This window comes from Papaver somniferum, chromosome 9 (genome assembly GCF_003573695.1).
Source record: "Papaver somniferum cultivar HN1 chromosome 9, ASM357369v1, whole genome shotgun sequence".
NCBI classification, from domain to species: Eukaryota; Viridiplantae; Streptophyta; class Magnoliopsida; order Ranunculales; family Papaveraceae; genus Papaver; species Papaver somniferum.
In genome coordinates this window covers 717,559-734,086 of record NC_039366.1, presented here as the reverse complement: position 1 = coordinate 734,086, position 16,528 = coordinate 717,559, and the positions used below count along the sequence as shown (strand labels likewise).

At 42.5% G+C, this 16,528-nt stretch overlaps 1 pseudogene; it reads right to left on the bottom strand.

Annotated features, from left to right (window-relative positions):
• Nucleotides 1-1,006: 1,006 nt before the first annotated feature.
• LOC113309895 lies at nt 1,007-3,339 on the bottom strand (annotated as a pseudogene).
• Nucleotides 3,340-16,528: the final 13,189 nt, after the last annotated feature.

Here is a 16,528-nt window from a genome sequence, read left to right as displayed (position 1 = left end):
TGAGGAAGAAAAAAATGGCTTGATTCGATGAACAAGGGTTGTTTCCGTTCGATTACAATGGATGTATAGAAGAGGAAAACATTGAAACACGTGTGTGCTGGAATGAAACTAGGTTTGAAGAAACCATTCTTGCAAGCAGGTGAAGACACGGACGGCGACGGTGTTTGTTGCTGTTCACAAGGATCAAAAAGTGTGCTCGAATCAACACCGAAAAGCTGCCTTGAGCTGTCCAAATACGTGTGTTGCTTGATTTAGGGTCATGTCAGAAGAATTGGAATCTAGAGATAAACAATGGTTTGTTGCCTAGGGTTAGGACTATCACGTGAATCCAAGAAGATAGACGAGTCTGGGTAGTTCGAGAAAAAGACCTGCTTCCATCGACTGTGGCTGATTTGGAAAAGGAATAGAAGCTAGGGTTTGAACAGAGAAGACATGAATTTGACTGTTGCCGTTGATTGTGATGATCGATAGCTGAAGTATGGAAGTTTTTAATGTTTAGAAACATGGGTTATGATAAATGTAAGAGAATACAAAGAAGAACATGGAAGTCAGTGGTTGTTATGTGCAGCGATGATGAGGATGTTGTTGTTGCAGGGGTTACGTTGTTGGTTGTTGACAGTGATGGAAGAGAGGAGCTAAGAAGTCATGCTGCTGATGGAAGTTACTGGAGCATGGCAGTGATGATGATATCTTATGCTATTGATGAAAGATGAATATGGAACTTGGAAGAAGATCATATGGAGGAGATGATTGGCAGTGGAACAGGGAGAAAAAGTTGCTGCCAACGGCAGTTCATGGTAATGATCTCTGTGATCATGATGAGATGATGGCCTGGAAGATGATGGGTTCTGCTGGTTGTCGATATGAATAAAAGAAACTGTTGTTGTCATTGTTACAACAACCTTGAGAGGAGAAGTGAAAGTGAGATGAAGAGAAGGCGTTTGTTTATATGCATGCAAACAGAAGTGTGACAATAGTGTCACAGCATTGCAAATCTGTTACGAATTCAGAAATGTGGCAAATCTGGATAGCGTGGCAAATTTGTAACATTAGTATAATAAGAAGAAGAATAGTTATTGCTTGTGGCAGAAGCGTAACAAGAGAAAGATTGTGAGAGAATCTTGAAGAACAAAGAAGTGTGAAGGTTTCGCAAAAATAGCGTGACTGGAACAAGAGAAGAAGAAACAACATTCATGTTGTGAAGAAAGAAAAAAAAAAAAAAAAAAAAAAAAAAAAGAGAAGAAAACAATCACCAAGAGGTGATGAGAAAAAGAACCACAATAATAGGTTGAAATCCTATGAGTTGTCGAGAGAGTACAAAAAGTATTCTATCGAAGAAACCAAGAAAACAAGAGTACAAGAAGTATTCTTCAGAAGATGGGACCGAAACGTCCTTAAACTACGAAGGGGACCGTAATGTCCTTAAACTACAAAGAGGACCGAAATGTCCCTAAACTACGAAGAGGACCGTAATGTCCTAAAACTTCCGAAGGGGACCGTAATGTCCTTAAACTATGAAGGGGATCGTAATGTCCTAAAACTTCCGAAGGGGACCGAGATGTCCTAAAACTATGAAGATGGGACCGAGATGTCCTAAATCTACAATGGGGACCGAGATGTCCTAAAACTACGAAGGGACCGAGATGTCCTAAAACTGCGAAGATGGGACCAAAATGTCTTTAAACTACGAAGAGGACCGAAATGTCCCTAAACTAAGAAGATGGGACCGAAATGTCCTTAAACTACGAAGGGGACCAAAACGTCCTTAAACTACGATCTGAAGATTTTTTTTTTCATAAAAGTGTTGAAAAAAAAAAGAAGAAAACTGAAGTTAAATTTCTTTTGTCCAAGATGGGCATTCGGGATCTACATGCTCCATTTTGAGGGAGGGTATTAGGAAATAATATATGAGAATCTATATTTAGGAGATATGCACATTAAGTTGTGAGAGTTATATTAGGAAAGTGTCTATGTTTAGAGTTTGATCTTAGTTAGGAAAGTACCTTGAGTGGTCGTCAAGTTTGTGAACAATATAAATAGGCTGTTGAGCCATGAAAGTTGATATACCGAATTATTATCAATGTAGTCTTTTACGCTTCCACGTTTATGCTCTCCTCTCTCTTGCTCGATCCTTAACAAAACCTCCCAAACTAAGCGATACTTCCTTCATGGTCGGCCTTTTCTTTCCAATATACTTCAAACATCTTCTTTCGAGTTTAGCCACAAGCAAAACATCATCTATTTTTGCTTCATTAAGAATGCGGGCATCTAATTTCTCAGACAGTCGATCTTCTTTCATTGAATTAAGGAAATATGAGGCTAATCCCTTCTTTTCTTCGTGTCTGATTTGCGAGATTGCTCTTTCTCCTGTTAAGAGTTCTAAAAGCACTACTCCGAGGATGTACACGTCACTTTTATTGGTGAATTGGCTTGAGCGGAAATATTCTGGATCTAAGTAACCAAAGGTACCTTGCACGAGTGTGGTTAAGTGGGTTTTATCTATAGAGACTGATCTTGAAATTCCAAAGTCAGAGACCTTAGCCTGGAGTTTTTCATCCAAAAGCATATTGGTGGATTTAATATCTCTGTGAAAGATTGGCATGGCAGCATCCAAGTGTAAATACGCCAGTGCTCCTGCTACTTCAGATACAATTCTTATGCGATCCTTCCATGAAATTGTTGATTCAAAATCTCCCCCTGTAAATGGAGATGGTATGAGAGTGTTTCGTTAGGGACAAACTCATAAACCAACAAGGGAACCTCAGTTTCTAAACAACAACCTAACAGTTTTACTATGTGCATGTGATTCATTTGGGAAAGAATAACAACTTCGTTAATGAACTGATCAATTTGGGTTGCATCCACCAAAGTAGATTTTTTAATGGCTACTATTTTTGTTGCGCTAAAACCCTGCTGAAGCGATTTGCACAGCTACACAATGGTACTCCAAATATTGCAAAGAACACAAACTAAAAAAGATAAAAGAGACAAGAATTTAACGAGGTTGAATCCTCGGGAAAAATAAGAGATTTATATATTATCGTTTGGGAGAAAACATATAAACCCTAAGAGAGAAAGAAGAATTTTTGGTGTATTTTTCTAGGTTCTCTACTAGGCTATTTATATACACATAGCCAGGGATTAGGATTCCATAACTTAGCTAATAAGTTCCTAGTATTTAGGATCAAGAAAGCTAATTAAGAGTTATCTTAACTCTTAATCCTAATCTGATCTTGGTGACCGACTATCATTTGGTTTATCCCAAATTAGTCTCACCGACTTGGAGAGTTTTAGTTTCTCCCAACTCTTGTCCACCGACCTAGTCAACAATTTCACCATCTGATAACATGCCCCTTGCAAACTGTACCAAAACCTCCTTTTCCGATGATTCAACTTGGGTTGAAGTTTTCTGTAATCTTCTCTAATTCTTCTGTTACAAAGATTTAGGCCCCCTTTTCAACTTTGCCGCCATTTGAAGCGATCTTTTGCTTTAACGACAACCCACCATTTCTTGTGAAGTAGTTATTCTTCAATTTTATTTGGTTTAACTTCTCAAACCTTTTTCGAAACCAATAGCAGACCCAAGCATAATTACCAGAACGATAATTACGCCAACACCTGTAAATTATGTCAGAGGTCACACCCTGATTTATAAAAAAAACTAAAAATATTATAACGTAAATAGAATTGCAGATTACCTGCGTGATGCCACGAGTGTGGCCATAGGAACTCTCCGTTTGTCAGGTATACGATGATAACCCAGGTAGCAATGTTGGGGTGCAACTCCTTGTAAGTGGATCTCTCTAAATTCGTATGGAAGATCCGGAGGTATTTTGTTGATATGGAATTCATATATGATTGAAGTGGTTGATTATCTAGAAGGTATTTATACAATTTGTATTTTTTGTCGTAATGTGGAGGATAACTTTAGATGGGTTCTTACCGGCGCTTATAGTCCTTGTAATGGGAATGAAAAGAAAACATTTCGTATGGAGTTGGAAACTTTGCATGGCTATTGGGATGGTTTTCCTTGGTGTATTGGTGGAGATTTAAATGAAATTAGAGTCATGGGAGAAACAAGGGGGGTTCGCATGAGATCAAACTCTATGAAACCCTTTGATGAATTATTTGATGATCTCGAGCTTGTGGATTTGCCGATATCCGGAGCGAAGTACACATGGAGTAGACCTCCTAATAAGAAGAGTAGAATTGATCGGTTTTTATTTTCCTTGAATTGGGAGGAGCATTTTCCATATCTCAACATTAGGAGGCATGCAAGACCATTTTCGAATCACTTTCCCATCGAATTGTTTTCTATTCTGACGAATTGGGGAGCTTGTTGTAGTTGCATATTTTCTGACTACTACACCCAAGTGAAATTAAAGACTAAAAACTACTTGAACATACAAGATCAAAGATGAACAAGATGTAAATAACATGAAAAGTAAAGATGAACAAAAGCATATTACGTGGTTCGTCCATGAAGACCTACGTCCACGGAGAAGAAGATGTTTTCTTATTGATTATAAGGTCTTACCCTTGAAAGTGTTACAGATCTCTTCTAGATTTCTCACTTTCTCTCTATATAGATCTCTCTCAGGAATTCTCTGTAGAAAGACCATCTAAAATGTTACATAAGTTGTCCATCTCCTGGTACATGGACTGGCATTTATAGGCTAATTAAACTCGTGGTGGTGTGGTCGTCCGAACTTGGTGAACTGTCTTCCCTCGCTTTGGTTTCCTCGAACTGACATCCATACTGCTCCTTAGGATGGATTGATGGGTTCTCCCTCCGAGTTGTCTCGCCTTCCCCTGGATCGTGCTTGCCTTATGTGGAGAACCGGATACCATATCGCCTCTGGGTCGCAGTATGAATCACCGAGTCTCTCATCACGATGTGGAACTACACACCTCTTGTTTTTATCCTTCATTAAATGCGGTCTTGCTTTTTAGACTTGACCGTCTGAGCAGATTAGACCTTTATCTACACGCGTCATTCATTTGGCGCTGGTGCAGTTGCCTCGACTGAGACAAAACTACCTTTTGGAGGATGATTCGGTGCACCCACCTTATCACCTCATTAGATGTTCATCCCTTAAGATGCTGACACGTGGCCATCGGGTATTTTACCCACACATTTTGCTCCTTTTCTTTGCAACTTTCCAAGGGCATGATGGGAAGAAAACTGTGTAATTGTCCGCCTTTTCCGCCACGTGTGCACTTGTTGACCCTTTCTAAGTTTCTCGTTGGTTATTTTAGATTTCATGGGGACAAGATGTCTTTTCTTTTGCACTTTTCCTCCGGAAATCTTATCGTCTAGCTTGCCGCGCCTTTGACCTTCTTGGGTTTGGGAAATCTAGTTAGTTTTCCAAAGATTTTCTCTTCTATTTAAGAAGAGTCTTTTAGTGATGAGTGTATGGTCTCCTTCATTCTTTTCTCCGATGTATGCTAAATTTTTTCCTCCTCGTCCTCCATGGGAACAAGGTAGTTATTCATGTAATTTTTACCATGATGGTATGTCCTCTCATTCATGTATTGCTTCGTTTTTTCTTGATCATGTTCTAGATCATTACAAATGTCTTCTCAGAGAGACCTATCTCTTCGCGTGACATCTTTAGCCTCGTCTGTTCACCAAGTGACTGTACCTCCTGTTACGGGATCTCGTGTTTATCACTGATTTTCCTTCCACGGGCAAGCTAGGAAACACTTTTTACATCGTTTTCCTCTCCATGGTTGGCCTTGGTAACACTTTATTTGTTAAGGTTCTTCCGGCGATTGGCCTTGGTGACACATTATGTCGTTCTCGTGTTCGCGCATTTTGGATTAGAAACATTTGCTGCTGGAGGTGCTAGGGTATAAAATACTGTTATTTCAAACGTATATATATACGTTGCCCCTGTTTTATGCCGTAGCACCGGAGGCTAGTTGCGTGAAAAGGGGGAAGTGGTTACGTCTCGCTTCGTTGTAAATAAGCTATGTGTGTGAAGAAGGGTTGTTCGTGCTCCTGCTCGTGGTCGTTGCTTCGGGCGAGGAATGAATGGGCAGGGGATCCGCCGCTGCGAGTGCGATGCTCCTGAGAGGAGGCAATATGTAATATGTATTTTTATGTTGCTCCGAGTGTGTTTGTTTGATTGATGTGTATTCGTATGTCTCTGAGGATTCTCCGTATGCATTTTAAGTCCAATTATGGGTGCCAAAGCCAAGGAGTGATCAGTTCCTATTTGGATGAGGCATCTCTTACAATATTGGGTGTTTATACATAGGGTTTTTTCCTTCTCTCTCTCGCAACTATTTTTTGTCCCTTGCTTTGGGTTATGTTTCCTCCTGGTGACTTGGAGGGTGATATCTCGGCCGGGTGATATCTTCCCCAGCCAAGGGCATGTATCTCGGTTCTGGATATCTCCTCATGTAGAGGACATCATCCCGATTTTGTGATCGCGATGGCATTACCATAGGTCTGTGTCCGTGTCGGGTAGCTTAGGTAGATTACTTGCGTCATTCTTAAGAGAATGGAAGGTGTGTCTAACACCATGCCATAGTGGTTTATGGGCTTTAGTAGAATGCGATTATGGTATACAATAATAGAAAAGACTAATAAAACAAAGAAAAGAAAAAAATTTGAAACAAGAACGAGGAAATAATACAAAACAAATAAAAGGAAAGCATTAAGACAAAAGTTGCTAGTTTATTATCTTTGCAAAAGAGAGTTTAGTGAACTCTTAGTACATTCTAGAAAGGTTCTGTGACCCGTGTACAAGTAGGGAGCGTGCCCCATTCTAGAATCTTTGAATGATCCTACTAAGCGTGGTACGCTATTAAGTATCTGATGTTCCAGGGGCGTTCAAGTTCTACGCCATCGGATTTGAGCAATCTGTATGCTCCGTCTCCCGCCTTAGCTAGGAATGTTAGTGGACCTTCCCATACGGGTGCAAATTTGCCTGACTCGCGTTGGTAGGATGGGATCTCGCGCCAGACTTGGTCGCCTGGGATAAATTGTCTTTAGTGAGCACGTTTATTATATTCCCGAGCTAATCTTCTGTGGTAGTTTTCTATTGCTTGGAGAGCGATCTCTCTGTTCTCCTCCAAGTCGTCTAGTTTGGAGAGTATGATGTCTGAGGTCAGGTTTCTCTCCCATGCATCGGTATTCGTTGTGGGGATCATCGCTTCTATGGGTATGATTTCCTTTTTGCCATATGTGAGGTCGAAGGGGGACATTCCTGTTGCTTCCCTTTTGGTAGTTCGATATGCCCATAGGAAATTGTGCAATTGCTCGCACCAGCTAGCTTCATATCCATCAAGCTTCTTTTTGAGTATATCGGCGATGGTTTTATTTGTGGCATCTTCCTGGCCATTTCTCTCAGGATAGATCGGTGTGTACTTATTTTTTCTGATCTTGAAACAGTTGAACAAAAGATCGATATTTTTCTCGCTTAGTTGGGACCCATTATCGGATACGATGGCAGCCGTGATACCGAAACGGCGCATGATATGCTCAAATAGGAATTTGAAGACATCATGGTCTCTGATGTGCCTTAGGGAGGATGCTTTCACCCATTTGGTGAAGTAGTCTGTGTCTACTATTAGATATTTTCGTTGGCCGGTTCCGACTTTTAGTGGTCCGACAATATCAACCCCCCATTTGGAGAATGGCCAAGGTCTTAGCACGTATTTTAAGTTCATTGATGGTGAATGTCTTCTTTTGCCAAATTTTTGGCATTCGATGCAGGTTTTCGCAATTTTTTTTGAGTCTTCATTCATGCGAGGCCAAAAATACCCCTGTATCCTTGCTTTGTGGGCTAGGGATCGTCCTACACTATGGTTTCCTGCGTAACCATAATGTATTTCTTTCAATATGCTCTGCCCTTCTGCAAACGACAGACATCGGAGGAGAGGTCCAAGGTAGGATTGTTTGTACAGCACACCATCCCGAAGCTGGTAATTTCTGGACCGTGATATTATCTTGTGGGCGACAAGTTGGTCACTTGTAAGGTGTCCATTGGCTAGATACTTGATGATTGGTGTCCTCCAGTCATCTTCTGGTAGAGTTTCCTCCTGAGCTACTAAGTCTACAACGAGGATGTCCATGTTTCCTTCCAAAGGGATGGAAGGGAGTAAGACTCTTTCGATTCCAACATTGGTAGCCTCGGGGTTTACTTCCATGGAGGCAATGAATTCTAAGGCATCAACATATCGGTTGTTAATCCGGTTTAAGTGGAGGAACGTGATGTTTGGTATCTGCTCAATGTAATGCTTGGCGAGTTGATGGTATCGCTGCAAGCATGGATCGGAGACTTGGTATGTTCTATTTATTTGTCGGATGACAAGTTGGGAATCGCTTGTTAGTCGAACATTTTGGATGCCGAGTGCGATTATCACTCGGAGGGAATGTATTACCGCCTCGTACTCAGTTATATTGTTGGTGGCAGGGAATTCAAGTCTCAAGATATAGACAATCCTTCGGCCTGTCGGGATGGTGAAGACCATTACGATGCCCGACCCTTATGAGTTGCAAGAGCCATCAACGAAGACTTCCCAACGATTTGGGTCCTCGGAACGAAGCAGTTCGGGAGGGTCTGCTAGCTCATCTTCCATTCCTGTTCCTTCGACCTCGTCAGCGTCGTCTATTGGGAAATCAGCTAAGAAATCTGCGACCACTTGGGTCTTAATCGCCGTCTGGGCTTGGTATTTCACACCGAATTATTTAATTTGGGCTCCCCATTTGGAGATTCTACCTGCTCTGTCGGCATGGTCAAGCATGGATTCTATGGGGGCTTTTGTGATGACTATTACGGTACGTAGCTTCTGCGTCGCGTAGACCAAAGATAGCACTATTTTTTCGATTTTTGAATAATTTCTCTCGGAAGATGTCAAAGTCTTGTTGATGAAATAAATTGGTTGCTCCAGTTCCGCGTCCATGCGAGTAAGTACTGCACTGATTGAAGTGTTGGTCGCCGAGAGGTAGATGTAAAGATTTTCGCCTGGGATGGGTTTTTGGAACATTGGCAGGGTTGCCAGATGTTCTTTGATTTTCTGGAAGGCTTCCTCGCAAGCGCTTGTCCATGAAAAATTTTCACCCTTTTTTAAGGTATTGAAGAAATCTCTGCATTTGTTAGAGGATCGGGCAATAAACCTACCCAAAGCCGCTAGCCGACCATTTAGTCTTTGCACGTCCTTGACCGTGGCTGGAGAGGGCATTTCTGCTATAGCGTGTACCTTCTCGGGGTCGACCTCAATACCTCGTTCGGAGAGTAGGTATCCCAGGAATTTTCCTGAGGTGACTCTGAAGGTACATTTGGCGAGGTTGATCTTCATGTTGAACTTTCTCATTTGCGCAAAGATCTCCTTGAGATCGTCTGCATGTTCTTGGGGGAGTTATCTTTTGAAAAGCATGCCATATACATATACCTCAAGGGTTTTATGTATCTAGGCATTGAACATCTTTTCTACCATTCGTTGGTACGTGGCCCCTGCATTTTTCAACTCAAATGGAATTTTGGTATAGCAGTATAGGCCACGGGGGGTGAAAAAGAGGTATGCTCTTGATATTCCTCGGCGAGGGGGATCTGGTTGTATCCAGAGTATCTATCCATGAAAGATAGCAATCCATATCGTGATATGGTTCCACAAGTTGGTCTATGCTAGGGAGGGGAAAGCTGTCTTTCGAACAAGCTTTATTTAGATCGCTAAAGTCGATACAGATCCTTACTCCTCCATTCTTCTTTGGTACGATGACCATATTGGATATCCATGTTGGATATTGCACTTCTCGTAATACTCCTGATGCTTCCATCTTATTCAACTCCTTTTGGATAGCTTCATGATATTCTGATGCCACCTTTCTCATATTTTGTCGCATAGGATTATGCTTTGGGTCAATTTTTAAGTGGTGACAACATACTTCATGGTCTATTCCTGGCATGTCTTCCATACGTCATGCAAAGACATCGGAATATTCCCTTAGGATTTGTATTTGTTTTTCTTCCTCCTATTCGCTGACGAGCGTCCCTATTTTTACCAGCCTGGGTTTTCGGGTGGTCTGATATTTACCTCCTTGGTTGGCTTCAAGGCTGAGAAGTTCGACTCGAGACTTCCAACATCGGAGAGGTTTTGTATGGGTCCCATGGGTGAGTCCGATGGAGGACATTGATCTGTTATAGATTCTTCGCATGACTGCCTGATTTCATTAGTTCTGGCTATGTAAGCGTCGATGTCTTCCTGGTATTTGGAATTCTTGGCTCGCCTCTTTCTGGCTCTGGCGGAGTTCACTTTGTTCTCTGCATATTGGACTTCTACTTTGTAGCAATACTTTCCTTCTCCGGGATATCCAGTGATTTCTGCCACCCCTTCAGGTGTAGGGAACCTCAGCTTCCGATGATATGTTGAGGCCACCCCTCTAATCCCATGGATCCAAGGTCGCCCCAAGATTGCCGTGTAAGGTGATAATACATATACCACGCAGAAGGTGGTTAGGGTAACAATCTTGCCATCCCTAATTTCTAATGTTATTTCGCCTTTAGGACGAGTCGTTGATCCGTTAAATCCAAATATGTTATAAGTGGAGGGTGTAAGGTACTCATCTTTGAGTCTTATTTGTCTGAATGTTTCGTAGAACAGTATTTTTACTGAGCTGCCGCCATCAATTAGGATTTTGGGCATCACCCATGGTAGTCCTCTGTTTTTTGCTCGCTCGTCCTCGCGTTTGGGGAGTGCGCTGTACATAGTGACCACAAGAGGATCGTTGTGGTTATGCTCTCCTTCTGGTGCCTCCAAGGCTGAAAATCTTATGGGAACTTTCATCCATTCTTGTAATTGGGGTTCCTTTGCCGTACTGAAAACTTCATCACCCTGGAAGTTACGTTTGTGTATTCTCCCTGTGACGCTCCCTTCTCTCACTGGTGAGGTATTCACCAAATGCGAGATGGTGTTGCAATTAAAGTTCTGTTCCTCGCAGGGGACTTCCATGCAATGGGTAAATGCTCCCATGGCTGGCGAGATCGTCGATTGTATGCCATGTTTTTGGGACTCGGACTCGTTGACTTCGCCCTGGGGGTCCTTCGCCGATTCTCCCCACGATCCTGTCGTGCCTCCATGAAAATGGTGGGATTCGGTACGATCTGGTGGCCCACCATATGATAGAATTCTAGGTCGAGTTGTCCTCGAGCTTTCTAGTTGTTTGGGGACTGCGAGATTCTCGGTCTCGCGGTCGAGCTGGGTTCCGCCAGTTTGACTCCCTTTTCGCCTTCGTTTGGGATTAACGTCTGGGGGCCCTTCGGATGAACTAGCTTCGTGTTCAAGTATGCTTGATTCCTCCTAGGGAACTGGCTCGTTACCACCGCCTTTGAGGCACCACATTGGTCACCTTGTAGTCGCTCAAAGGAGTTTTCCTCCTCTGGGGCCTCGTGTATAGTGGCAAGCGTTATTCTCCTCTTGGCTTTTCGTTTTAGCCTCCTGCTACGCCCTTTGGGTTTCATCGTTCTCTCATTCAGAACTTTTGTATCTTTCTGTACGATCACACCTGTAGTGTTAGCTCATCGAAGTCATAAGAATTACTTTTCTTGACCTCTGAGCTAGATACTCGCTGTGGTAAGTGGTTCAACCCTCCTGGTTGAACAAGATGGCTATCATCGTTCTTCTCGAAGGGGTTTCCCTCGCCTTCGGAGTTAGAATCGTCAGTCCTTCCCGATATCGGTCATCGGGTTGTCCCTCGCCTGGGACCAGAGCTTCTCCTTGCTCTATATCACCGAGTCCTTCTGTTTGGGCTCCACCATTTTCACCTTGGCTCGCACGAGCGGATCGTCTCATAACCATTACCTTCCCTGCAACATATGCAATAATACTTAATTTGTCTTTTCTCTAGGAAAGTGGGTCCCTAAGTTTGCAGGTCACGTGCAACTACTGAGCTATAGTTCAGACTAGACAGTTTAGTACAGGGAGACTTTGCAGTAATTTTTTGGAAACATATGAAAATGTCAAAACATTCCTTTCAAGCGTGAGGTATTGATTACGGAGGAAAAAAATGTTTTTCCAGTCCTCTCTTTTCGAGGAAATAACTCCATCATTACACCTCCCTTTTTTAGGAAAAGAACCTTATCAGGATGATTGAGTACGTTTTCCCATTCTAGGAAACATATCTTATCATCTTTTGACTTTTGATTCTAAACAAACTTAGAGTTTGATGAACGATTATGTACTCATTAATCCTTCCCCTTGACTTAGATTTAGCCTCTTAAGAAGGAGATCTTGGACTTTATTGAGTTTGATGATGAAAAATTGTCTTTTCAACTCTCATAAGGTGATTTCTTCCTTATATAGTTTACTGACTTGCAAATTTTCCAATTCTTTCATGGAGGAGATCGTTTGAGCACCGAAGTGTTTGAAACTCCATGTTTACTCCGATCTACAACTCTCCTGAGCTTCTTGAGGAAGATGAAGAAATCTTTATAAGAACTTTGAAAAAACTTCATTAAAGTCACAGATCTGTTAATCCTGAGGTTCTTCTAGACTACCCCAATCGTGAAGATCGAGTTTGAGTCTGAGTTCTACTCATTCATCTCAACAGAAACATCTCTTATGGAGATGGTGATAACTATAGTGTTGTTACTAGGGAGGTAGATTAGATCTTCATACCTCCTTAATTCTAGCGCCAAAATGTAGTTGCATATTTTCTGACTACTACACCCAAGTGAAATTAAAGACTAAAAACTACTTAAACATACAAGATCAAAGATGAACAAGATGTAAATAGCATGAAAAGTAAAGATGAACACAAGCATATAACGTGGTTCGTCCATGAAGACCTACGTACACGGAGAATAAGATGTTTTCTTATTGATTATAAGGTCTTACTCTTGAAAGTGTTACAGATCTCTTCTAGATTTCTCACTTTCTCTCTATCTAGATCTCTCTCAGGAATTCTCTGTAGAAATACCATCTAAAATGTTACATAAGTTGTCCATCTCCTGGTACATGGACTGGTATTTATAGGCTAACTAAACTCGTTGTGATGTGGTCGTCCGAACTTGGTGAGTTGTCTTCCCTCGCTCTGGTTTCCTCGGACTGACATCCATACTGCTCTTTACGATGGATTGCTTGTTTCTCCCTCCGAGTTGTCTCGCCTTCTCCTGGATCCTGATGGCCTTCTGTGGAAAACCGGATGCTCTATCGCCTCTGGGTCGCAGTATGAATCGACGAGTCTCTCATCACGATGCGGAACTACCCACGTCTTGTTCTTATCCTTCATTAAATGCGGTCTTGCTTTTTAGACTTGACCGTCTGAGCAGATTAGACCTTTATCTACACGTGTCATTCATGTGGCGCTGGTGCAGTTTCCTCGACTGAGACAAAACTACCTTTTGGAGGATGATTCGGTGCTCCTACCTTATCACCTCATCAGATGTTCATCCCTTAAGATGCTGACACGCGGACATCGGGTATTTTACCCACACACTTGTCCATTTCGTTTTCAATTATCTTGGCTCGAAAATACTAACATCATTTCTTTGATGAAAGAATGGTGGGAATCCTTCTTTTTTGTAGGTACCACGAGCGCATGTTTTTCAAAGAAGCTAATTGCCTTGAAAGAGAAATTGAAGATATGGAATAAAGAGGTTTCTGGGAGTGTAGATAGGGCCTTTCATGCGGGTCTATAAAAGATGCAAGCTATGGATGATATTGGTGATGATAGAATTCTAACCGAGGAGGAAGAGGACATTCCCGTAACGACGAAAGTGGAGTTTGAAGAGGCTCATAGACGAAAGGAAATTTTTATTAGTCAAAAATCTAGAGTCAATGCCATTCATGATGGTTATAGAAATACCAAGCATTTTCATCGTATGTTAAGAAGGAATAGAGCAAGAAACAACATCAATAACCTCCGCATCAATGGTATATGGACCGGGAACAAAGATGAGATTAAAGAAGGCATTGCGAATCACTTTGAGGTAGCATTTAAGGAAGTCTCTAATCATAGACCGAGAATTAAGAATATGTGCTTAAAGAGTATTGATGAGAATGAGAGAGTTTGGTTAGAGAGGCCTTTTAGTGAAGAAGAGGTGAAGAAAGCGATTCATGATTTGGGAGTGGATAGTGCTCCGGGTCCGGACGGCTTCCCGATGAAATTTCACATTGTTGGGTGGGAATTCATTAAATAAGACTTGATGAAGGTGTTTAAAGATTTCCACGATAACAACATTCTCGATACTTCTCTAAAGAACAACTTTATAGCGTTAATTCCAAAGAAGATTGGTGTGGAGGAGGTAAAGGACTTTCGGCCTATAAGCCTCATAGGAAGCGTGTACAAAATCATTTCCAAAGTACTAGCGGAGCGACTAAAGGTATATCTTCCTATATTAGTCTCTCCTTATCAATCTAGTTTTATCAAAGGGCGTCAAATATTAGATGGAGTTTTGATAGCAAATGAATGTGTGGATTCTAGACTTCGTCAAAAATTACCGGGGTTAGTGTGCAAATTAGATTTTGAGAAGGCCTTTGATAATGTGAATTAGAATTTCTTAAATGAAGTGCTATTTAAAATGGGATTTGGAGGCGTTTGGCGTACTTGGATAAGGAATTTTTTATCTTATTCAAAATTTTCGGTTCTTGTGAATGGTACCACTCATGGGTTTTTTGGTAGCGAGAAGGGTATTCGTCAAGGTGATCCTCTTTCCCCCTTTATTTTTACCATTGTTGGAGAGGTTTTGAGTCATATGTTGAGTAAGGCACAAGAGGTTGGTAAAATTTCGGGTTTCTCGGTGAAGAACGAGGGAACCAAAGCTAACCATCTCCAACTTGCCGATGATACCATTGTTTTTCTTGATGAGAAGCGTGAACAAGTATATTCTCTTCGGTATTTACTTCTGTGTTTTGCGTTAACATCAGGCTTAAAAATCAACTTTGCTAAAAGTTGTTTATTTGGGGTATCTCTCTGTTTATGGGTGAAAATCGTTTCTGCTGATTTTGGTAATTTCGGTGAGTGGGTGAGAAACAAATCTAAACCCTAAAAAAATGTACTGCACGGGAGTACTTTAGATTTGAGAGATCAATCTATACAAATCTGGCCTAAACCAAGAAATGGCCGTTCCGGATTTGCTTCGGTCACAAAGAGGAGGAGAAGGGCTGGTTTAGGGAGGGAAGCGAAGAGAGTGTTGAGACCAGAGCAGTTTTGGAAGAGTAGTACTTGACTTGTATCATAAGGTGAAGGCTTTTAGAAATCTAGAAAAGTTGCCTTTCTGAATATTGTTTTTCTCCCTGACCAAAAACTTGTGTTTTGGTGGAAATAGGTAAGACCTATTTATACAAGTCTAAGTGAAAACGTACTCTGGCCTCGTAAGAAGAAGAAACGGATGAGTTAAATGGGAAGAGGTGGTAATGCCTGTTATTGATGGAATTGATGTTCCATAATGAAAGAGCGTTTCCCCATTACTTCCTGCATTTATTAACCGTTTTATTCTTAATACACTGTCTTGAAACGGGCATTTGTGTATGCCGCACGCTGTAAACCGCCAAACCAAAACCCTAAAGAGCATCCCCCAGTTTGTGACATATATTGATGTCTCGAGTGTTTTCGTGGAAAACGTGTAGCATGTCGCTGGTGTTTGATAAGTTGGGATTGAGAGACGTGTCGGCTAAGTGGCGACCTTCGACGGTCGAGATCTTGCATCTTAATAGGAATCGTGGCCTTTGATGTAGGCGCGGCATGCCAAAGTGCAAGGGTTGCACAGCATGTGCCAATGGCTTGTGTGGAATGCCTTGGCTGTAGGTTGCACATCGAGTGCAAGTGGCAATGCCAAAATGTAAGTGCTGCATGTCATGTGCCAATGGCGCGCGTAGAGGCTTTGGCCCTAGGTTTGCACGGCTTGGCATGCTAGGTTGCAAGGGTCGCTTGGCATGTGCCAATGACGCGTGTGGCGGCTTGGCCCTAGGTTTTCACGGCTTGGCGTGCTAGGTTGCAAGGGTCGCTTGGAATGTGCCAATGGCGCGTGTGGCGGCTTAGCCCTAGGTTTGCACACGTGGCGGCTTGGCCCTAGGTTTGCACGGCTTGGCATGCTAGGTTGCAAGGGTCGATTGGCATGTGCCAAGGACGCGTGTGGAGGCTTATCCCTAGGTTTGCACGGCTTGGCGTGCTAGGTTGCAAGGGTCGCTTGGCATGTGCCAATGGCGCGTGTGGCGGCTTGGCCCTAGGTTTGCACGTCTTTGCATGCTAGGTTGCAAGGGTCGCTTGGCATGTGCCAATGGAGCGTGTGGCGGCTTGGCCCTAGGTTTGCACGTCTTGGCATGCTAGGTTACAAGCGTTGCTTGGCATGTGCCAATGGCGCATGTGGCGGCTTGGCCCTAGGTTTGCACGGCTTGGCATGCTAGGTTGCAAGTGTTGCTTGGCATGTTCCAATGGCGCGTGTGGCGGCTTGGCCCTAGGTTTACACGGCTTGGCATGCTAGGTTGAAAGCGTTGCTTGGCATGTGCTTATGGCGCGTGTGGCGGCTTGGCCCTAGGTTTGCACGGCTTGGCATGCTATGTTGCAAGTGTTGCTTGG